A 24,845-nucleotide genomic window follows, 5' to 3' on the forward strand; every position below is an offset into this window, starting at 1 on the left:
AAATATCAGTACTGTATACACCAAATTCCAATTGAATACCTTTATTAAAAACGGAGAAACCTCATATCCGATTGTAAAGTTTATATCACAGATACAAGAAATAGACGTCCAATTTCAATCAAACCAAATGGCTCCCGAAAAGTATGTGTGTAAAGTTTCGTTCGAAGAGTTCAAAAGCTGAGAGAGTAGTTTGAACTGAAAAAGTATATATATATTGTACTGATATATACTTAATGATATTTCCGACGTTTCCTTTAATGCGTTACGAAAATCTTGACAAACCTTATATATCCTTTTCACATTTTTTCGTGTAAAGAGTATAAAAAGAGGGGCCCCTTAGTATGTTGGTAGGGGCCCCTTAGTTAGAATTTGCTTACAGGCCTAAAAAATGTAGTTACGCCACTGGTGTCAGTGTTCATCATTGACTAGAATAAACGATTTAAATTCTTTAAGGCCCTTTTCTTACCGACATGATATAGTTTTCATCCTGCAAAATTCACCAAGTTTATAGACTTGTCCCGTTAGTTTACTTTCACTTGAATGGGGAAGTCGTGCCTATCGACTTTATTCGTATGCAGACTAATCAGTCCAATCTAAATTAATTTCTTGATTTTCTTTTAAATTGTGCTATTTAACCAAATTGTGATATTGAACCCTTTCCTAATATAAGTCTAATAAGTAAGACTTTATAATTGTGTTTCTAGTACTATGTTATTAATGTTTAACACTTTCCTAATATAAGTCTAATAAATAAGACTTTATAATTGTGTTTCTAGTTCTATATTATTAATGTTTAACACTTTCCTAATATAAGTCTGATAAGTAAGACTTATATATAAAAAACGGCGAAGCTTAGCATCAGCAAGAAAATATTCGAATAAAAAAATGACAAACATTTAAAACTGGTCTAAATACACTTCAACGCTTGTTTAATTATAATGTTCTATATATAATAAATATGAGAATAGGTGTAAACTCTGTCCACTGTACACGTTTTCATACATGAAGGGCATATGCCTATTAAATTATGTTTATATACAAAATTTTTGTTACTTACCATACAACAATTAAATTTAAAACTTCTCTGCCTTTAGTTCAGAAATTTTATTTCATTTTTAACTTAACAAATAAAAATAAAACAATAATAATAATGATAATAAAAAAAAATAACTTGTTTAGAATGCAACATTAATATTTTTGTTATTATTGTCGTTTTTTACGAAACAAGTTTGCTGTGTTTTACACTTTGAACACGTTTATGTAGTTACAATTTTTGTATTTTTCCTAAAAAAAATTTAAAGAACCTGGCTCAAAATACATAACTAAAATTCCGCGAAAAACAGGCAAAAAATATTATCCACCAGAACTTAAATCTTTAAAATTTATAGTTTTTCTAAAAAGGCTCCCAAGTCTTAGTCTTAGTCTAAGTCTACAATAACATTTTCCTGTTTATGTTTAAATGTTGAGTTTATTTTATGTTTTTTCTCAGGCAATAAACTATGTTTAAACTTTAAAGAACATGCCATGCTATGCCAGACTTTAGTTTCTTTGCTTATGTACACTTAACATATTTAAATATTCGCCTCTGTAGCACATTCTTTAATAGACCAGATTCTTCTTGATGTACCTAAAAAGCTAAGTTCATTTCATTCATTGTTTTACACATTATTATCCAATTGGAAACCTTTGAACATACCACAAACAACTTAAACAACAATTGAGGCAACAACAAAACCAACTGAAAAAGTCGTTCTACTAAAAATCTTAACGTGAAAACCACTTGAAATGAAATTTAAGCCTTTCATAAAGACTCGTGTTTCTTGAGAGGCAGTAATAATAACAACAACAACGAAAACAACAATAACAACAACAGCAGCAGCAGTAGAGTGATATAAAATACAGAATCAGAATAAATAACGTATGTTGCCTTTTCAACTGCTAATAATAACAACAACAACAACAATTATAAATATAACAACAACTACAAGCGAGTGAGCGAGCACTGCAAATTTTTTGTTATGGCAGCGAACAACAGCTGCAATCATAATTTTTAGATATTTTGTTTTTACTTTTGTGGAACTTATGTTGCATCATGTGGACACACATATTTTTCTCCCAGTGTAGTTGCTATGCGTAATAAACAAGTTAAAACCTCTTTTTCACATATGACTGTTGTTTGTTGTGTTTTGTATTTGTTGTTTTTGTTTTTATTTATACTTGCAACATAATTTGTATTTTACGTGTTTGTATTTCCTACATTTTCTTCCGATTCTTGTGATTTTTAGAGATATTTTGTTACATTTATGACTTAACAATTAAATTCCCATCAAAACACTTGTGATAGAAAGCGCATACAAAATTGTAGGTACTAACAATCCACTTTCACACTTCAATATGAAAAAAATTATAATCAGTTTTAAAACAAGTGTTTTGTTTAACTTTATTGTGGTTTTACAAGTTTGTTGGAAGATACTCGTACGAACGTATATGTATAATATTCCTAAATATATATCATTTTTAGTTTAATTAACATGTGGCATCTCATCACTTGACTTAAGAAAAAGATGTACACCTTAAGTTTTAGGATCTACTCTTAGTGTTCAGTTATTTACTTGCTTAATTGGCCATTACAAACGTGAGACGTCTTTGACTCTGTCTAGTAGCCCGATTAGTAGCTAACGCGATTAGTAGCTTGCTATCGCCAATTGATAATACTGAATGCCTTAATTTGGTTGGTCACCTGGTCCTTTTACCAAAGTTGCAGACGTTCTTTATCACGTTTTCCAACAGCTGGTACTAAATCAAACACTTTTCTACCCAGAACATTTTCTTCCGTTCGCAACAAGTCAAGACATGACCAAACCAGCAAAGCCACTGAATTTTTAATACTCTTAAATGTCGCGGTATAGCTTATCGCTGTAAACGCTTAAAGGACAATAAATCTTTCGAAGAACTTTTTACTCGAATGTTCCTAACGCTCTCGCATCACTGTTTGTAATTATCCAAACTTCTGCACTATACCCCAGGATAGCATGATAAGAGAATTAAAGGAGCGTGATTTTTGTTTGTCAAAAAAGGTCTTTATTTCTCAATTGCTTATTTAGCTTCAAGTAACATCAGTTAGCAAGGGTGACTTTTTTTTGAATATCTAAAAAAACGTATTTTTTTGTGTTTACGTTGGTTGCCAAATAAAGAACACAGGGTCGTATTTTACAACTCTTAAGATATTGAGAGAGATTTTCTTTTTTTAGAAAATTGTAAAAAAGTATTTATTTTTTCGCGGAACTTTTCTTTACATAACAGACAAGTATTAGAACGTGTGTATCTTACCAATAAGGAGTAACTTGTGTGTATATTATATACATACATCCAGTTTCAAGTACAGTTTGAGCAAATATTTTGAAAATAACAACGCTTTTTTTATAAAATACAATTTTGTAATAATTATCTATCTAAAAATTTTGATATATAGTTTATTTTTTAACAGTCTTTCTAAAAAGCTTCTTTGTACTACCCTAAATAGCTTTTATGATTGGTTTGCATTATATTATTATGAGCAGTTGTTAAGTTAAAACCAATTTTGCCATGCCATTTGAATCTAAATATAGTTAATTGAACGGTATATAATACAGCTATACGGTTGATCAAAAAGTTAATTTACGTACCTTAATTCTGTTGCACTTTATAAGCAATTCTGCCATACCAACTAAATCTAAAAACAATTGACCAAGCTGCATGTTAAATATAATTATAAATATAAGATAATTTATGTACCCAAATTTTGTATAACATTATCTCAAAAACGTCTTTATCATCATCAATACCAAATTGGAGTTATTTTTTTATTTATTTGTTTAACCAAGTCTCCTTTTCTATAGGTCAACATATATTTGATTTCCATAGATCTCCTTCTCATAACTAAAATGCTTGATATTTTTAGAAATTATTTGATTATTTTTTTAGATTACATTAAAATAATTATAATCAACGAATTACTAAATGCAATAAATATATTGAATGATTTTTTTTATCCGATTCACTAATACTAATAGTTTTAGCTATATCAATTTATATGATTTAATTGTGGTTTGTTTTTTCTGTTTAATAACAAACATGTGTTTTACACGTATTATCTCTGACTATCTCAATGAATCATTTTTCAATCAATTGGACTCTTTGTCTTAGATAAATATTAATTCTGATTCATTTTTCCGGTAAAAATAAAACTAAGTCCAATTTTGTTTTAATAATATACATATATATATAATATAATATAGAAATGTTAGTGTGCGGAAAGAATTTTTCTTTATTCAATTCGAAAAAAAAACATTTCAATATAAAATTAAAGAAAAAATATTATTGTATAAAATTAAGAAACAAAAAAAAAATTTTTTATTTTAAATTAAAAAATGTTACAGTGCTTAATATTTCTTACTCTTTTCTGTATTTTAAAAATTGACGAATTAATAAATGGCAACGAAAATCTTTAACTTATAAAAAAAATATCTAAATAAATAACCACGGGTATCGTACGTACATTGCAAGATTTAGTGTGTACCTTAGTAATACTCTATAGTTTTAAACTATATTATATAGAAATTTGACTTTTCCATACAGCTGTTTCGGATAACGCCAAATATCTATTATTAGTGGTGGTCCTTGGAACTTATTGAAATTTAGAAGTAATGACAGGCTGGAATACTGCACGAAGCTTTGTTCTTAGAGGATTTTTCTTAGAGGATAACAAAACAAAAAACTTTTCATGTCAGCAATTAAATCCTGCCAAATTTAAAACGTGGACCTGCGTGTTAATCTACACAACCAACGTAAACAAAGTGTCATTTATCAAATTTAGAGTTTTATCAATAGTACTTGCTGAGTTATCAATTAGAACACAGCATTAGTTCTAAAAGTAATAAGAAAAGACTTAATAAAATGTTATTCGGAGATGTTAGGATCTTGGAAAAATATTAGTCTATATGAAGTTCTTATATTAATGAAATTTTTTAATTATAGTATGTATAACCGGATATAAAAATTTTTTTGATAAAGTTGTTTTTTTTTTTGTAAAATTACTGCTGTCCTAGGGTCATCATTATTTTTTTTTGTAAAATTAACATTGCTTAATTAAAAATTAAAAAGGGAATTTTAAAAGAAATAGAACAAAGTCAAGTAATTTACATAATTATTTTTTATTTTTTTTATTTTTTTTGTATTTTTTATTTATTTTTATTTATTTATTAAATTTATTTATTTTTTTTTATTTTTTTTTATTATTTTTTTTTATTTATTTTTATTATTTTTTTCCACTTATGTTTAAATTTTTTATTTAATTTTTTTTTTGCCTTAAACTTTTCTTAATGCCAACATATACTCAATGCAATATGTATTGAGCGATTCTTAAATTGTTTCTACTTTTTTGTTTTATTTTATTTAAATTATCAATTCCCGCTAATACGTTGGATATAGAATATTTTAAATTCTTCACTGCTGTTTTTTATATCGTTATTTTAATTGTTTTTGTTATGATTTTATCGTATATTTCATTTTCACCGTTTCCAATTATTTCGTGCCTTCTGATTTCTGGTTTTGTTGCTAATGTAACGGCATTTATGTTCTTTGTGATTTCTCAACAAAGCTTGGCTTTTTATTTTTTTAATTTTTTTTTGTTTTGTTTCTTTGAGCTCTTTTCATTGCTGTATTTCGGATTCTTTTCTTTTCTGATTCCTCTCGCCTTCTTCTTTACATAATTTATAACATTTTTGCATTTCTTTGGACTTCACTTAAATTGCCATTGTTTAGTATTTTTACTTTTTCTTGCAAAATTTCCTCTATTTAATGCATACATTTAAATGTATGTGTGTGTATGTGTATAAGTGTCGATTATTTTATACAAATTCGGCTCATACTGAGATACAAATACAATATTTTATTTAACTACTTGCTTGCTGGCTTGCTTGCTGTGATTGCATTTGGTTTATATGTATATAAGTATATGTTTTATATATATTTGTATATATTTTTAGTTCTGTTTTATTGTACGTTTTCGTTTTACTGATAAACGTTTTTAATTCCCTTTTTTATAAAAAATGATTTTTTCATATTCTTATCTCTTGGTTTCCAAGCACGACACACACAAGTTTCACAGTAAAAATTTTTTATTATAGTAATGCAGAATCATTAAGAATTTTTATATGAATATATAAATTTTATTTGAAATTTTAATATGAAAATAAATTCAGGATTTTATTAATCAAATATAATTTAATTATTATTAGATTATAAGAGTTAAGAGAAATTTTACCAATTAAATTTGCCTAGATTAAAAATAGAAATAAAACGTATAGAAATTAATTTCAAAAGTAATGGATGGGTTATAAGGCTATTTCTCAACTTTGACTTCAGTGTCAAAGATAATGGACGTTAATAGTTGTGAAAAATTGAGGTTTAAACGCTTAAATGTTATTTTTATATAAAAATTTTTGTTTTATATAACACTTTATATTAATTTTCTTTTATAAAGCATAATGATTATAAGTCACAGATAATGCAGACTTTAGAATCATATCAATTTCCCGAAATTTGACCGAAGCAGCTATTTTATAGCAACTTTTTCTTCTACACTATACGTACTATATATCAATATAGCTTAGTTATCGAGTTATTGATGTTTGAAGTTATAAACTTTTTAGATTGATTTTACTAACAAAAACTACCCAATCCCCATCTAGTGCCAACTATTATAAACACTTTTAACATTAAAAAAAAACAACAAACTCTATACGTGTCTGTTTGTTGTCGATGATTTTCATGAAAACATTTTCAGCTAAAAACCCAATATCTCGAAAACTATACTGCCATATGTGTAGTAGAAAAAGTTGAACAAAATTAGTATCCTGTTATAAAATCGGCGTGCCTAGCCAATCGGAATCTTAGGTTAGTTTAGGTTGGAACAGTGTTCTTGTGCCTAAAGCACACTTTAGCTGAAATAATAGTCCGTTGTCATACCATGGAAACTGAAATCTCGCTCAGTTTTAATTTTTTTCATAGTAAAACAAAAATGGACGTTTTGAATAAAGCACGCATAAATAAAACGTGTTCTTTAAATACCTATTTCTTGAACCACTAGTTTCCAAAAGTGCTTACAATTAAACTGCTGTGATAGTATCAATAAGCACTTCAATTACATTATAAGTCATTTAATATTTTGCTTGTTTACTTTAAAAGTAACTTCAGTAATTTTTTTTAGACAAAAAAAACTTGAGAATTAGAGTGTTAAACTTTTCCAAAAATATTTGGAAGCAATATTCTCCTGAAAAGTGTAGGGCAAAATGTATCGTTTTTATAATCGTAATCACTTGTAACTGTTAAAGACCGTACAAAAAACTTTTAACTTTTAAAATTAGTATTTTATCAATGTTGTGATTTTTATGAAATATTTTAAAAGACTTAAATTGTATTCACAATTTAATTAACACGATGCAAATCTGAACAACAATATATTACTTAACATATGACCCTGTTTATAATTCTATAGAAAAAGTGTAAGTACACTGACGATGAGATAATAAGTTCTAATGAATGATGATGTATTTAAAATTAATTGCTGTCTTTTTTCATTAAATAATGAAGCAAATCGTATACAAAACAAAATGCTTTCAGTTTAAAAAAAGTATTAATTAAGTATACACCCTGAATGTACAAATATATGCATGTATGTATGTAGAAAAACTTTTTTATATCCGTCTACAAAACATATGAAAATGTGACCTATTATATTGTTTATAGTTTATATTTTCAGTCCTTTTATAGTTCAGTACCAAAATATTTGAACCATTCATATCCGTATAAACAACCAGCAATCAGTCTTCATTTGAGAATTATTTCCTTGTATTAACAGAACAAAAAAATATTATTACTCTGTAAACAAGTCATAAAAAGTTTACAAAGAAAAGTTGTTTTTTTATTTTATTTAGGAAATTCTAGCAACAATAAATATTCAATGCATGCATCAATGAATTACCGATTAATTGAATAAGTGGTGGTTGGTTTTATAAAAAAAAAAATTTTTTTTAAATTTCTCACTTATAGTATATTTATTTTTTATTCTTATTGTTATTTTTTTTTATTATATTCAATTTTACGCAACTTTTCTGAGTCATTTGATAATAGAAGCATCGGAAAGTTCGCAGAGACATCAACATACATAAAAAATAATGAATTCGTTTATGGCATTTGCTCAGACATACATTAGAATTATTACGTATGTTTTTATATGGACGCTAAATTGCTAAATAAACTTAGTTAAGATAATTTTTGAATACAAAGTTTTTTTTTGTAGTGCCTTACAAATTAACAGATTTTTTTCTTTATTTATAAAACAAAACCAAAACTGAAAACAAACTGAAATCATTTCGTTTTCAATCATATTTGCTTGAATTCGTAGAAAATTTTTTAAGAATATAGGTCAAGATTTGTATACATTTTGGGTAGACTTTACAAATAAACAAAACTACAATAATTTCATTAAAAATACTAATTGTATTATCTTGTTTCAATATAGCAAACTTCAGCCATTGAAATTTTTAACTGTACGAGTCGAGTAGTCATAAATTTTAAAAATGCATTCCTTTAATTTCGTCAGTGATAAGACCATAAATAAAAGGAAATTCATTCCACTGATTTAGGTCAAACATCTGCATATTTAGCTATATATTCATGTAAGATTTTTTTCTTTAATATCTTTTTAATTTATTTTCGTGATTTAATTTATGTATCTTAATTTTATGACTCACAAATTTTTAGTTTTTATTTATTACTATGTAACATCAACGATAATGCAACACAGATTTTATTTTTCTAAGAAATGTTGGATGAAATTTCCTCATAAAATTAATTATCTTATTTAGTACCTGTGAAAAAAAATAATTTTCAAGCTGCATTAATTGATAAATGTATATCAAGCTAAGTCCATAAGTAATGAATAAAAACGAAGTTAAAATAAAATTTTTGCTTACTTCAAGCTTTTAAATTGAAATAATTATATTTTATATCCTTGAACGGATATTAGAAATGTAGTTAATTTCTACAATAAAAATTTAGATAGGTAATTGCCATCACCTTGAAAGTGCTTATTAGTAGAAAGAAAACTAAAATAAAAAACTTAAAATAAATTATAGATGTTGATGTTGTTCAAAATATGTATACACAGTACAGCTTTACTACTCTAAATGTCTGATAATTCGGATTTCCCTAAAATTCCGGAAAAAATAGAAAGTATAAAATTTGTAATCTGTATATTGTAACTCGAAATGACTACTAATTCTATAATGTTGATCATCAACTTACATTTGATAATTGCTCGTAGTAACAAATAAATATCAGTATTTTGAAATTAATCCATACTCATACTGGTGATGAGTTTAAACTACTGTTTATTAAAAATGAGAATAGTTAGTCTTTCTCTTAAACAATTTTTACTTATAATATAAAAAAAGTTTACTGAATTAGTTTATACTAAAAGCTCTGAATTCTGTTTAAAAGTACTAGGTACACACAATTTTGAAGTTTAATTGAAGCTTAAAATGAAGGTAGGTTTTAATTTTATCCAATGACTTCTAAAAAGAGATAAATGTTAAAAAGGCACACATATCTCCTGTTTCGGTATTGGCTTGACTTCAGTTAAAACTTTCTTGTATTAGCAAAAGCTATTAATTTAAAATAATATTGCATAATATTTTCTATTTACTTTAACTTCTGATGTTATTGAATATAAAAATTTAGTCATTTAATTCAAATTCAATAAATTAAAAGCATCTCTCATTCTAATCCACCCCCGCACCTTAATTTCCCCTATTTATTCAAGTATTCTGAATTATTAAAAATATTTTTTAATCTCTGTGCACATTGTATGACTCAATATTTCTACGAAAATACTTATATTCAGACATAACATAACTTCCAACATAACAGATGCAGATTTGTACTAGCTTATAATTCTTTCTACATCTATTTGAATTATGTAGATATATGAAAAAAATTTTTAAACAAAAAAATTTACTATTGCAATGCTTAAACAGTCATTAGAGTAAATGCTATTATATGATGATAATCTATAGTGTTAATAAAATGTGTTACTTATTTTACTCAACATTCATTGAGTACAATTGAATATTGGTTTTCATATATGATCTACGTAATGAATTAAAAACACTACGGTGAAGTTTTTGAAAACTTTGTTTTTTATTAATAGTCTTTGAAGACCTTCCGTAACTAATGGATTTCATTTTTCAAATACTTATAAGATAGAATTTTTATTGATTTCTAATATTCCTTGATCTGCCTTTATCACACCCCCAAGTTTCAGTGGCTGTTTTGCCAGTTGTTTAGGGTGCATTTAAGGGAGCAGTTTAGGGAGCAGCTGTAATGAAGAGTTTTAATATGTTTCATATATTCTGCCTAACATATCGCTCAGTAGTCAAAAGCTTGTTTATTTGATACGATTCAAAAATCCACACCTCGCATTCGTTTGTAAGAACTACGCAAATCAAAGATATTTACATATATTATATATGTATATATACAGTCAAACTTCCATAACTCGAACTTGTATAACTCGAATTTTTTATAACTCAAACTAAATAGAGTGCCACAGGGTTTGGAGAGCAAATTACTTACAATACTTTAACTCGAAGTCTGCATAAGTCAAACTTTTGCTTTGCAAAATGGTACTTCGAGTTATGGAAGTTTGACTGTATATATATATATATTATATTATATATTTTTATTTGTAATTTGTATAGATCATTTTATTATTTAGATACAATCATTTCCAGTCTAATGTATCATCTCCGAATTTTTTTTAAATCGTATTTGATTCCTTTCGAATAATGAAAATATTTCTATTCTTAAGTTTGTGTCCTATAGCACATATTTTTAGTTCAAATCGAATTAAAAAAAATTAATTTTATTATTATTATTATTCATTTGATACAACAAAGTGTTAATAGTTCTGCTTAGTACAACAATATGTACTACAATATATAATATGTATTTGAACTTTATGGTACTGATACGCATAGTTGGTTCTTATTCAATAATTATTTAATGACCTTACAAATTCAGGCCAAGGCAAAAAGCATCTAATATCTAATAATAGTATATATTAAATTATAATAGTAAATTTAAATACTAATTTTTCAGTTTTACTACTGCAAAATAATGTATTCTGTATCCGTCGTTGTGCATGATTTTTTAGGTTTTTTTTTATCTCAGAATATGTAACTTATTAAACCATTCTTTAAAATTGCCATAAATTTATATAAACTTAATATTAAAGTCAATTTAACATATTTTTAGTATATTTATATGAATGCGAATACCAAAATAACCATATTTCAGCATTAACCAGAGAGATATGTATAGGTACGTATACGAGTATATCTACTTCAACTATGCGAATTGTTAAGGTTCTTTCTGCTTTCCTTACTTCCAGTAAAACGAGTTTGTCATTGTGAGTAATTCGCAACAAGTTTTTGCAAATATTAAATAAATGCACTTCCTTATTAGGCAGCAAACTAATCAAGACCCCCTTTTAAATAACTTTATTGTATATGTATAGTATTTATAATATACATATATTTCTAAATTATTAAATAATTTATTTCCTTTAGACAGTTTAGTACAATTATGTAACTCAATTACTGAAAATGCTGTTACGTGTGGGTGCTTTTATTTGACAAATATTTTACCATTTACCATTCTCTTGCTATTTATTGTCTATGTTATATAGATAGATAGAAATAGAAATTTATTTATGTACATATATTGTCTCCGTATACGAGTTTATGTATGTTATGGACTTTAATATTAGCAATTATTTACCTCCGCTCTAAATTCCAAACTACACTTACACTGACATTTTTATTTGTTTATACAAATATGCATAAATTTGTATTTATCTTTTTATTTTTATTTTTACAATTTTATTTTTTTTATGAAAGTAAAATTCTAACTCAACCACCAAACAAGCAATACGAGTACGTTTTGGTACGTTGTGATATGGTATGTGCTGCGGTATGGCAGTGACAAGGTCGTTTTCTGAGTATCCAATATTTACGATACTTTCAGTAAACGAGGTTGTTAACACCACCAGCGTCAATCTGGCGACCAGCATATTCAGTTTCTTGTTTTTAACTGCTCTTGTTGTTTTTGCTGCTGTTTAGCAGCACATATGCTCGAGATATATATTCACATATGATGGTCTGAATATTCATCAAAATAAGTTTATAATTATATGAATTTAAAAAAAAAAACATTCGCGTACATTACCAATTTTAACATCAGACAAAACATTTATTGTCATTTATTTAATTTTTTTTTTATATTATAATTGGCAAACAAATATACGCATTGTTTTACTCTATTTAACATAGTTTATTTTGCTCCAGCATGAGTATTGATGTATTTTCAAGTCCATTAATTTTGCCAATTGTTTCAATAAAATTTTAAATTCAAGGTTCTGAAGAACTACTGCTGCTGTTTACTTTATTTTCTCTGTTGCCGTTTAATTGCGGTTTCTTAAAATTAAATTTAATTTTCAGTGTCATATGGCGATGATGAGTAAGCCCCCAACTTTATTCAACTTTGCAGTCAATGCTTTTTCAACAGTGGAAGAATATATATAAACTTTTTTTTATTATATTATAAACTGTGCTTATTTATTGCTACTGCCTTGCCTGCCTCATTTATTATTATTGTTATTATATTTTATTTTTTGAACATTTTTTTTTTTTTTTGTTATGCTATGCTTACTTACTAATATACGCTCCTCTTACGGTCTCGCCTATTTGTGTATCTTCTTCACCAGAAAACAATCTTATTTGCTAGTCTATCTTGACTCTCAGTTTGACTTACCGCTGGATGGAACTAAACTCGCATTGTGTTGATTTATTCACACTTTGAATGCTCTCATCCGTTCTTTCTATTTATAATTTTAAATTAAAAAATTTTTTATTTTCTTTTTCTATCAAAATCTTTCGCGCAAAATATATGAAAATCTAAAAAGGCTACTTGTTGTATATAAAATTATTACAATAAAAAATAAATAAAAAAATTTTTAGTTGAAAAAGAGATTTAAATTTTGTTATTGTTAGGTCGATTGTTGATTTACTGTCACTTGGCTTTGTTGACATACAGTGAAAATCTTTTTTATTTTCGCTCCAATTTTTTTGTTTTTGATATATGTGACATTTATTTTTTTATGAGTAAGCAAAAGTGTTTATATTTCTTCAAGCTTTCTTCATATGATTTCTTTGTTATTGCAATCAAGATTTGCTTTATCTAATATATTTGAATTGTAAAAGATTGCTGAGCTTTAGAATTGATTCATACGCTTCATATGTGTAGATATATATGCAAGACCGCAGTGTCTAAGCTGCTAATAAGGGCTGCACTATAATAATAATAATATACTAGATATAAATCTGTAATATACTTTCAATTTTATGGTAATGCATTTATTTTAATCTAATATATATATATAATAAGTGTAGTAAAAAGAAATCTATTACTTTTTTATGAAATGTTGAGGGCTTATTTACCATAATTAGAATGATCCGATATCAACTATGCGCTATATTTTTCAATTAATTATTGTCGTTTTGAAGGTAATTTTATTATGACTCTCTCATAGAAGTCACGGAACTTTTGGCGAGTCATTATCGATGTGGTTGGTCTGGCGTTGCCCTCATGGAACACAATTCCTCTCCTATTGCCCAAAGCTGGCATTTTTTGGGCGATTGCTTTCTTAAGGCGGTCAAGTGGTCTAATTGTTGACCAATCCTACCAAATACACACCAAAACCTTTTTGGCCGTCAATCCTGGCTTGAAAACCGTTTTAACCGGCTCACCGCGATTCGAACACGACCATTTTTGCTTGACGTTGTCGTAAGTGATCCTGATCCACTTTTCATCACCAGTCACCAAAAAACTTCAGAAATGGTTCGACTTTGTTGCGATTCGCAGATAGAAATTCAATCTATGAGTTTTTTGTGTTGACTCGTATAGTACCCATAGATCGAGCTTCTTTTTGTATCCAGCTTAATTCAAATAGTTCCAAACGCTTTTTTTGTGCAATCTTAAGCAATTGGGCAATCAAAACAGTGGTTAAATGACAACTGCAGGTCGGACTGTATAATTTCTGGTGTCATAAAGCGTGAGACCTTACTAGGTATTCTGGCTACAAGATGAAAATTAGAAATTATAACAACCGAAAATTTAACAAATGTAACCTATAATGCGTCATATTACTTTTATTATAAATTAATATAGGTAATATAGAACAAGTGCAGAATAAGAGACTATATCAAATGTAACGTATAATGCGTCATATAATCTATATTATGTATATACTATATTTTTACTTTCGTCACTAATTTGATAGTACACCGATATTTATATTTGGCACCTTTAAAAAAAATTAAATAAAAAATTTTTATTTTCTTTGTTTGTATATATAGTAGTAGTAGTAGTAGTAGTAATTGCAGTAGTACAAAGTAACTAACGCATTTCTTATAGAAGCATTACCAGATTTTATATAAAATTTAGATTAGTTGAGAGGTTTCTCACGTTTTTGTAATCTATTTTATTACATATTGTATTAGTCATAGTTATTGTGGATTTTATTTCTAAACCGATCAGTTATCAGACATTTACTATGAAATTAGCACGTTGAACGTGTACTTTAATATCAAACGTGCTATTATTAAATATTGATTGACAAATGGTTTTTTTGTAGTCAGTGCTAGTAACTAATATTATTTTACATTGTTTAATGTAGTAGTGTTATAATATTTAAAAAAATATTCATCATATCTTTTATAGTCCTGTTATTTACGATAATTATTAAGATCACATTACATTTATAACTTATGTTACTACTATATTTAATTAATTGAAAGTGTTCTTTCACAGGCTATTTGTTAAGTCGAAACACTCGAATAAATAGGTTTAAAAAATTAAATAAAACAATTTTTATCAAAAATTTATATTTAGCTTAAATGCCGACTTATCGCATATTTTTTCTCTCCACGTCATCAGGACGTATTATATGTATGTATGATCCACATTGTACAGTATCCATGATAAGGGTTTTAAAAGAAATATATAAGAGAATTTTTTTAAATATAACTACCAAAATAACTTTATCATACCCATAGTGAGGTTTTCAAGTTTTCAAACAAATGTATTAAAAAAAAATTATTTTTAATTTGTAAACTTTTGGAACTTAAAATTATATATAAACAATTATATAAGAAAGTGGGCATAAACATAATATGTTTAATGTTATAGTACATATATTTAGTTTTAAACTACAAGTACATATATTGTTTTCTGTAGTCCCTTATATAGAAACCTTAATTGTTGCTCAGCATTTTTGTGTGACATTTTAGATGATTTCAGTTGATAGCTTGTTCGTATTATTTCCTGTAATATTCTTCAAAAATTTTTTATATTCGTATATAGAATAGTTAATGATAACATTTTATAGTTTAAGACTTTTTGGTTGCCTGTTTATTGTCCTCTATGGTCTCTATGTCACTATGGTCACTATAGTTACTTATGCTATCTCAGTTCCTTGAAAGTTTACCATTTGTTTTAGTAATCCAGTAGATTTATTTCTTGCATTTTTGGCTCAATAATACTTCTTTTAAACCGTATAAACTACATATATTTAAGAAAATATGATTTTTAAATTATAATTTTGTTTTTTAACGGGCTAATTAGTCAGTAATTAAATAATACACTTTTTAAAAATTTTCTTTTGTTTTTTAATAAATTTTATTTAAACCGATATTTCAAATATATTTTATAGTCAATATAATTGACAATCACAATAATCCAACACTCAGCAACCTAAAACTACAGCGAAATCTGATAAACACAGGCAGATACAAAGACATCAGATCCATCATATTATAAAGCCCCGTATTCAGTTATTCTTAGTGTGACTTCAAACTGTCCACAGATATAATAGAGTTAAGGTGATGAATCACCAACTCATCATCTGCATATCAACATCAACTATATAATATTAAAATAATGGAACAATATATTATGTTAATATATACCTATTACAAAGAAACAAATATACAATACATTAACATTAAAACATGAATTACACATATAAAGGAATTATATATTTATCCTCTTCCGGATTTTTTGCAGGTGTTTTTATACATCTAAGCACAGTGTTGTATGTCAGTTTTATTATTGAGTATGGTATCCCTAGGAGTTTGTAGGATATAGAACATTTCTAAGAAAAAGCGTTTTTGTTGGTTATTTTTTTGGTGTAACCCTTCACATTATCTAAGTCCGGCTCATGCTTTGATGTAATGCAGTGTAAAGCCAGTGCTGTTTTGGACTCAATATTATTTTTATACCTTAAGCTGTATTTATGTTCAGCTATTCACGTCTTTAATTTATGTTTTGTTGTACCAACATATACTTGGTCATATATACATAGCCAATAAACTCTGCGTACACCTTACGAATTTTGATATGTGATAAAGAAACACAACATAATTAAATATTTTTAATTAAAATTTTTACATATATTTATTCTTTGAATTATTAAGTTTAAATAGCAAAAGACAAAAATTATATTCGAATATTCATTCCAGAGATAACGGGATAAAAGTGTGCCTGCATGTTAAAATAGGCCCCATAAAGTCTGCGTACAGTTATAAAAAAACTGATAAAATCGGTAGAAATAATAAAAATAAGGTTATAAGATTGGATTCATCACCTTTGCATTTGATTTAATAAACCACATTGTGATTATGCAAAGTGTCAAGTTAATTTCTTTTTCATTTTTTTTAATTCTAATGCTCTTGTAGCATTTATGGCAGTGGGGGTGTTTCGAATTGATGTTTATTATTCATCCAGAGGCTCTAGATGTTTGATACTATTTGGTCATTATACGATTATTGTATCGTAATAAATGAATATCCAATTATGGTAATTGGTCCTGATTTTGTATTTCTACGGTAAATGTAATACTTTTATGGAAACCACTGAAAACGTTCAATTTCAATGTTTTTTTTAATTTTTATGACAATATTGGCGATACGTGACAGGTACGTGTTTATATACATATGCACGGAAAGGAAACAGCCGTGAGCTGCTTAAAATTGTGCGAGATGATAATTGATAAAAATTCGTTTTTACTACTAAAAAAGATTTATAATTGAATAATAATAGCTTCATGCATTAGTCTTTTATAAGTAAGACTAAGTAAGTTAAAAGCGCATAGTTACTAATTTTTCAATTTCTTAATGAGTATCATTATATTTTTTTTCTTTTCTTTTTATATTATTATATGAAACATATTTTCAAACGCAATTTAGGCTTTCATACTAAATTAAAATGCGACTAATAAAAAGTGCTAAGAAAAATGCATTAATCACTAATTACTCATGATTAAGTCATGTTAAAAATAATATCAAACGTTGCTATATTTGCTTAAGTTAAAATAATAATATTTTTATGTTTATTATATATATAATATGTGTATAATGTGCATATAATATAATATGCTTTCTTTTTATGTTATATGGAAATAAGATTTAATGATTACAACTACTAAAATAGGAATGCGTGCAAATTGCCTGAACTGAGCCTAAGTTTTTTTTTTCGTTTTTTTTTTTTTTAAATGAACAAAATGTACTCTACGATATTTTATTAAATTTTGTTCAAATATTTTTTTTTCCATGTTAAGTAAAGCGTAAAAAATTGTTAACTTCATGAATCATGTTTAAGTTAATGTATTGTTTTAAATTGCTCTTGAAAAAAGTATTAAAAAACAATATATATTTATATATAAATATATATATATATTTTCTTTTTATTAAAAGTGCGCCAATTACAATTAATTTAAAAACAAATACACTCAATATACAATTAAATTAGAAACTTAATATGGGTAGAAAAGGGGCGGCGTAATGAGAAATAAAAATTTAATTTAATTTAAATTGTTTATTTTTGCTACTGAGCAATAGACGGAAGTAAAAAAACCAAAACAGATACAATTTGTTTCAATTATTGGCATAGATAAATAAATAACATTAGTCAACTTATGGAAATTTATATTTTAAAAAACAAAACAAAAATATTTTATATAATGCCACCGCGAATTTCTTAAATACTCATTAAAATGCTATTAACCCTTCGGTTAAACATGCAATTTTTTATGCTTTTGTTATACCTTTTTTATATTTTAAATAAAATAAGTTTTTAGCAGTTTTTAGTATGAAAGCGTTGACCCACTTTTTTATGAAAACGGTAGAAAAAAGTAGTAAAATACTGTTTACTTTGGGTTTGACTAATTACATTTTAACGTTTAAACTCTATTGCCACAGCAAAAATATAAAAATATAAAAATATTAAAATATTAGGTTACGAGTTGCTTGGATGTCATTTCTTTTGTAACTTTTTCTATTGTCTTACTCACACACACTTTTTAGAAGGTAATTAAAATTTGCTCATACTTTCATTTTTTATAAAAACAAAAAAAAAAATATGTATAGATTTCAGCAAAATAGATACTATAAAGCACTGTTAAAACCATATTTAATATGTTTAAATAATAATAAAAAGTTGGCTTAGAAGTTTTTTGCCTCACAATACGGCAACTTAGTCGAATCGGAATCACATATTGTCACGTAATGTCGTACGTTGTTCTAAATTTGATATTATTAAATATTATAAATTAAACTTAATAATACTTTTTATTAATTATCAACTTATTTATTGCTTTAGAGGCAGGCAATTTTATCAAATTGAAATTGTGCAGTCAAAAATGCATTTCATTCGAATTGCTAAATTAAGTCAAGATATAAATTTATATTTTAACAGCTTTAATGCAATATGGGTTATATAATGATTGTGGCTAAACTGACATAAGTCAACATATTCTAGATAATTGAGAGCGAATGGTTTGCATTTTTTTATTTCCATAAAAAATTCCCTAAATACTTGGTCTAATCTGCTGCAACATGAATATTTTAAACAATTTTGCATAATATATATATATATTTTAACCCAGTTCAATAATAAGACAATAAATTTAATATTAAAAATGTTCATAAACACTGTAATAATGTTCGTAACATTTTTCCAACTTTTCATAAAAAGTATTTTTTTGGCTCGACATCTGCATAAATAACATTAAAGTAAGAAATAGAATTTATAAGAATGTATTCTTACACGAGGTGAATACAACTCCCTTACTTACATACCTCTAACCCTTACTGACTAGTAGACCATCCGAATGAACGCCAAAATATCAGCTGTTAAAAACATTCTAAATATTGCAACTATTGACTTTCCGCAAATCAGATACCGAATTCGGTATGTGTCGTCTATGGCATTTCCTGGATACTTCTCTGTAAAAAATTCTCACATTCTAGCAGTTAATTTTTTAATCATGATCTTTATAACATTTGTAAGGCTGATCTACAGTATCTGGGTCCTTATCCCAGAATTCTTTTTTATTTTTATTGTAGAATTGAACCTGATGCACAGTTTCCCAGCCCGATGCGTGACCTCATTTATACGTGAAAGAGGTTTCACTGCACACTTGAATTTACGGAGCACGATAGATTATACATTTACTTAAAATAACATAAAAATACAGTTTTAAAAATAACGTAAAAAATTAAATTAACTCGTGAAGAAATGTTCATTCAATTTTATACTTATAAAAGCAAATACTGATGTTTAACCATACAAAAACAGATATTTCTCTACTCACTTAATAACAATATCTTATAAAATATCATGTTTGTAAATTCTGGGCTATTAAAAACACAAAATATATCAAATACAACTACCTTAAATCACAAACAAAATATCATCTTTTATAAAGAATATCCTAATTAATATCGGTATAATATAAGTTGAGGGGTCATTGAAGCGTAGCATCGCGATTGTTGCAATTTTACACACTCTTGAGTCTTAATTTATAAAATGGACTGATTTATCGAAAAAATTTACTAAAGATTTAATAAGTTCTCATTCTACATTTTTTAACATATTTTTTTTTGTTTGAGTGTTCTATTGTAGTACTTATAGATATCACCACTATCAAATTCTCAACTTTAAATACTTCTTCCATATAAACTTATGATTCAGATATAAAATTTTGCAACAATACTCTTGTGTTCTTTACATTTATTCTTACTTTGTGAATACTAGTTTATTATTATATTGTATATAAATAGAAATAATTCTAAGCAGTTTAGATTACAATTTCAGATACTTTGTGAATAATAACTCAAATAATATAAATTAATTAACCATGGTACTAATTACCAATCAAAAATGTTGTAAATTTAATTTAATTTATAATTTAACATAACAGTTTTGTAAAATTATGATTATAATCTGAAAAACCCTTGTCAGTGAACTCTTAATATGCAGTCAAACCAAACTCACTTATTTTAAATTTAATTTAATATGAGGTACGAATATAAAATCAGCCATCGATGTAAAGAGTAGACACAGACACAGTTGTCGGCTTCCGTGTATCTTCGGATGTTGCTTTTCTTTGGGCTGTTCTAAACAGTTACCAATCCCTCTGCTTTTATTACTTTTGTTGCAACGAATCATTAACTTTTCTAATATTAAGAAAGTGGAAAGTCTCGATGGGTTGAGAAAAATAAAAATGCTTACCACAATATTTTTTAATTATATAATTTAAATGCTAAACAATATAAAGTCATTAATTAAAGTCGCACATTGTTGGTTCTTTTATAATTTCTTACTTAGCCATTATTTAACAGGTTACGTGAATGTGGCCAGAGCAACAACAATACTCAATGCATTTCATTAAATTGCTCTATCAAAGTATTTATCATAATCATATTAATTGTATGTTTCTATACAATTTATATAACCACAAGCTTTCTTCGGATTTTTAAATTACAGTAACATTAATGCTTAATGCATATTTAGCTGAAGATGCATAGAAGATTTTACATTAAAAATCATAAAACTCCAAGCTCAATATTGCTTACGGTTGCTTTAATTAATTTACTTTTTTCTTCTTTCTTCATGCACTTTTATTTAACAGATACTCTTCACAGAGACAACTTCAGTTTAAATTTGTTCTGGTTTTTTATTTGTTTTTTTATGAATTTCATTGTCAGTTTGTTATAATTTTACAACTAAAAACATAAATTTATGTACGTGTTCCTATGTGCTGTGATTTAAATGTTGCTTATGTTGCAGTATTTGATGTTGCATGCACTTCGATGCACTGCTTTTTCATGGATTTCATGGAAAAGATTTTGCATTACCGCAAACAAAACAACTGAATTGTACATTTGATGATGAAATGCATTCATATATCGTGCAACGAAAACAGTTATTTTATCTGATAACAGTAATATTATTATTAAAAAGATACATATGCATTTTACGGTGTGTCAACAAAAGTTTTTGGGAAACATTACACATAAACTTGATACCAAAAACTCGCAGAAGATGTAATCGGTGATGGTTATTTTCCGTAGTTTTTTTTACTTAATTATGAAAAAATTAGCACCTCCTTGTACCGGCATTATTTTTAAATAGAAATGTGAGCAGCAACTCCGTGATTTTGATATCACGTAGTTATATGAGCTAATGAATTTTTGATTTATTTAATTAATATAATTATATTTTTCATGTATAAACTGCTGATAAAGATAATTTTTTTTTTTAAATTTATTCACAAATACTAAGAATTAATTCATAAAACGAAATTTATGTAAAACTTTTCGATGACTGTGCATAATTCTCTCAACACTGAATATAATTAGTTAAACAAAAATTTTAAGAAGTAAGAAAATGTGGTTAGAAAACACAAATAACATAATATAACAAATGATTGAACAAGGAAAAAAATCGTTATCCCAAAGATGTCCTCCCCATGCTCGAATACCATACTCAAATACAGCTACATACCATAGTATAAAGTTGAATTGAAAAGAACACATAAAGAAAAAGCAAGTAGAGCTAGAATTAAAATACAAAAATTATATTGGCTATATATTGGTTTATAAATTGATAATATAGAAGCAACTATTAGCTCCGGTGTAGACGTACGTAATCTATTTATGGGGATGTGCACCAAAATCGTCGATGCATATCATTCAAAATTTTCAAAACAAAGTTTTAAGAAATTTAGTCAACGCTTCATGGTTCATTAGGAATACTGACCTTCATCGGGACTTAAAGATCGAATCTGTAGATGCTGTAGATACAAAAATTTGTAACAAAGCATCTAGCAACAGTAACAACAACACCCAAATGAAACAGCCCACCATCTTGTCTAATACAACTGGCCTGTTAAGATGACTTAAACGAAGTAAGCATATCATATATACTCCCGAATTAGTAGTCTAATAATAATTTAGTTTACTACTAAATTAGCACTAAACCTTTGGTAACTTGACATTTGTAAAAGTTATTGTAAAATATAACAAAACTGCTTGATAGTACTCTATCAATTGAAGTAGTCGTAGTCAAACATGAAATGAAACACGCATTTATATTATTGTACGAATTGTGTATAATAAAAAAAAATTATGCTAAAGATTTAAAACAACAGTGTTCACTTACTGTTTTACTAAATGTCTTACTAAAGTGTGCCTTTTCAACTGAACGCTGTTCCTTCTCTAACTTCTTCGTACATATAAGGTCTAGTGTAAGAACAGTGTCTTGTCCATTGTAATATAACAGGCTAGTTTCTGTACTTAAGACAACATAGTTGCTACCCCAATAAATCTCGTAAGGGATATTTACTTAACCACACTGAATTTGCTAAACAGCATACAATTCTATCTTTGGAAAATTTACATCAGAACTTAAGAACTAAAAAAATCGTTCAACGACTTTTCTGCTACTAATGATTGTAAGAAAAAACAACGGACCTTATTTTTATCATATGCAACTCCATGCCAAGAAATGGTTATTAGTTAAAAATTAGAAAAAAAAGTTAAAAGTTTGAAAATTGAGGAAAATACGCACAAGAACATGCTTTACTCAAGAGCAAAACGGATCTCCTAAGTCTAATTATGTACATTTAAAATTATAGAAATAATTTTAGGGCTACGTGATTTTAGTTTCACTTAATTCCTACATAAAAAAATTAAATTGATTTATAGAAAGTAGTTTTCTTATAGTACAGAAATAATATTTTTGATTCCAATTATTAAACTAGTGACTATATACTCTTAAAGCAACAAATTACTCTTAAGATATAGATACAAATGCATTAGTGAAAAACATGGATAATAAAAAGTCAGTTATAAAAAATCTTTGTGTCCTTAAGAATTCTCTCCTGTCGCTTGATTTCTCAAACATAGACAATTTCTCGAATAAAGTTTATAAAATGAAAATTGCAGAAGAGTTGTATCTAATATTGTTAATACTAAACAACCAGATGTTTGAATGAGATTTATATATCGTTTTCTACTATCCCATATGCTCTCTACAGCGGATACGATAGCACTAAAGATTATCATAGCTTAATTTTAGCAACCTTTAAAAAGCTACAGCATCCTTTAGCTTTTAGCTATAAGCAAATTATTATTATACTTTTGACTTGTGAACTTCAAGAAAAAATTAAAATCAGCGCTTATATGCCCTAATGAATTAAACGTCATAAATTCATTTTTGTTATTTCGTTATAATTTTATTATAAATTATTTTTAGGAAAAATTAGAAAATGAGACTGGTTTTGCTTTGCAAAGTTATAAAATAATAAATCTAAAAAATTTTTTCCAAATTTCATTTTAATAAATAATAAATTGGAAAATATGTTTTTAAGCTAAAATATAAATATTCAATAATAACGTATACTAAAAAGAATACTTATTTAATGAACATATAAAATATGACTATTAAAACGAAATTCACTGAAAGGTTATTGACACAGAAAAAAATGAAAAAATGTAAAAATTTTTTTAGAAAATTAAGTGGTGTTCACCTAACGACTAAATTCAGCAATTCAAAGTTAAATATACAAAAGCATCGATCATTATGTATAAGCATCAAAACGGTCACTGAACGTGTCAAAATCAGATACAACAGACCAACAACAAAAGAAAAACTTCAAACTGGGCTCAAAGCAAAATATTTTAAAAATGTTCGAATGCACGTTTCTATCTTTCCATGAATAGATATAAATGCATTTACATATGTTGGGCAATATCATATCTATCTATCTATGCATAAAATGGATACATATATTTTTGTATGTAGGTATATATATACAATATATAGTAATAAAGTTTTTACACATATATGTATAAATGAGTATAATTAATAAAAAAAAAATCTGTTTTCCCTTTACAAAAACTGTAATTAAAAACAGGCAGTTTTTTAAATAAACTTTTTATTTTAAAAAAAGAATTTATAAATTTGTTTTTGGATTAAAACGCAAATGGACTTGAAATATTTGAAGTTTATTTATGTTTATGTGATTATGGTTTTTATAAAATGAAAATAAATGCTTTTTAATAAATAATAAAAAATAAATGACTGACAAGTTCACAATTGAGTGAGATCATTACACTTTCCTGCATATATCAGTATGGTAATGAATAACTAATACTATATACATGTACCCTTTAATAATTATTACTGTGCATATATGCGGATTATATTTATTACCCCACACCACAATAAGCATTTATGTTCATAATTATAGAGAAAAATAAACAAAATCACAAGTAAAATAATATAAACATACATGAACATGCAAAATCTGAAAAAATAAAGCAAATTCAATTCAAAAG

At 26.5% G+C, this 24,845-nt stretch overlaps 1 protein-coding gene across 1 annotated transcript in view; it reads left to right on the forward strand.

Annotated features, from left to right (window-relative positions):
- The window catches only part of LOC119666523 (serine-rich adhesin for platelets), a 113,368-nt gene that overhangs the window by 35,516 nt on the left and 53,007 nt on the right, over positions 1-24,845 (forward strand). The gene's annotated exons all lie outside the window — the stretch shown is intronic.

The sequence above is a fragment of the Teleopsis dalmanni genome, chromosome 1, assembly GCF_002237135.1.
Source record: "Teleopsis dalmanni isolate 2A chromosome 1, ASM223713v2, whole genome shotgun sequence".
Lineage (NCBI taxonomy): Eukaryota > Metazoa > Arthropoda > Insecta > Diptera > Diopsidae > Teleopsis > Teleopsis dalmanni.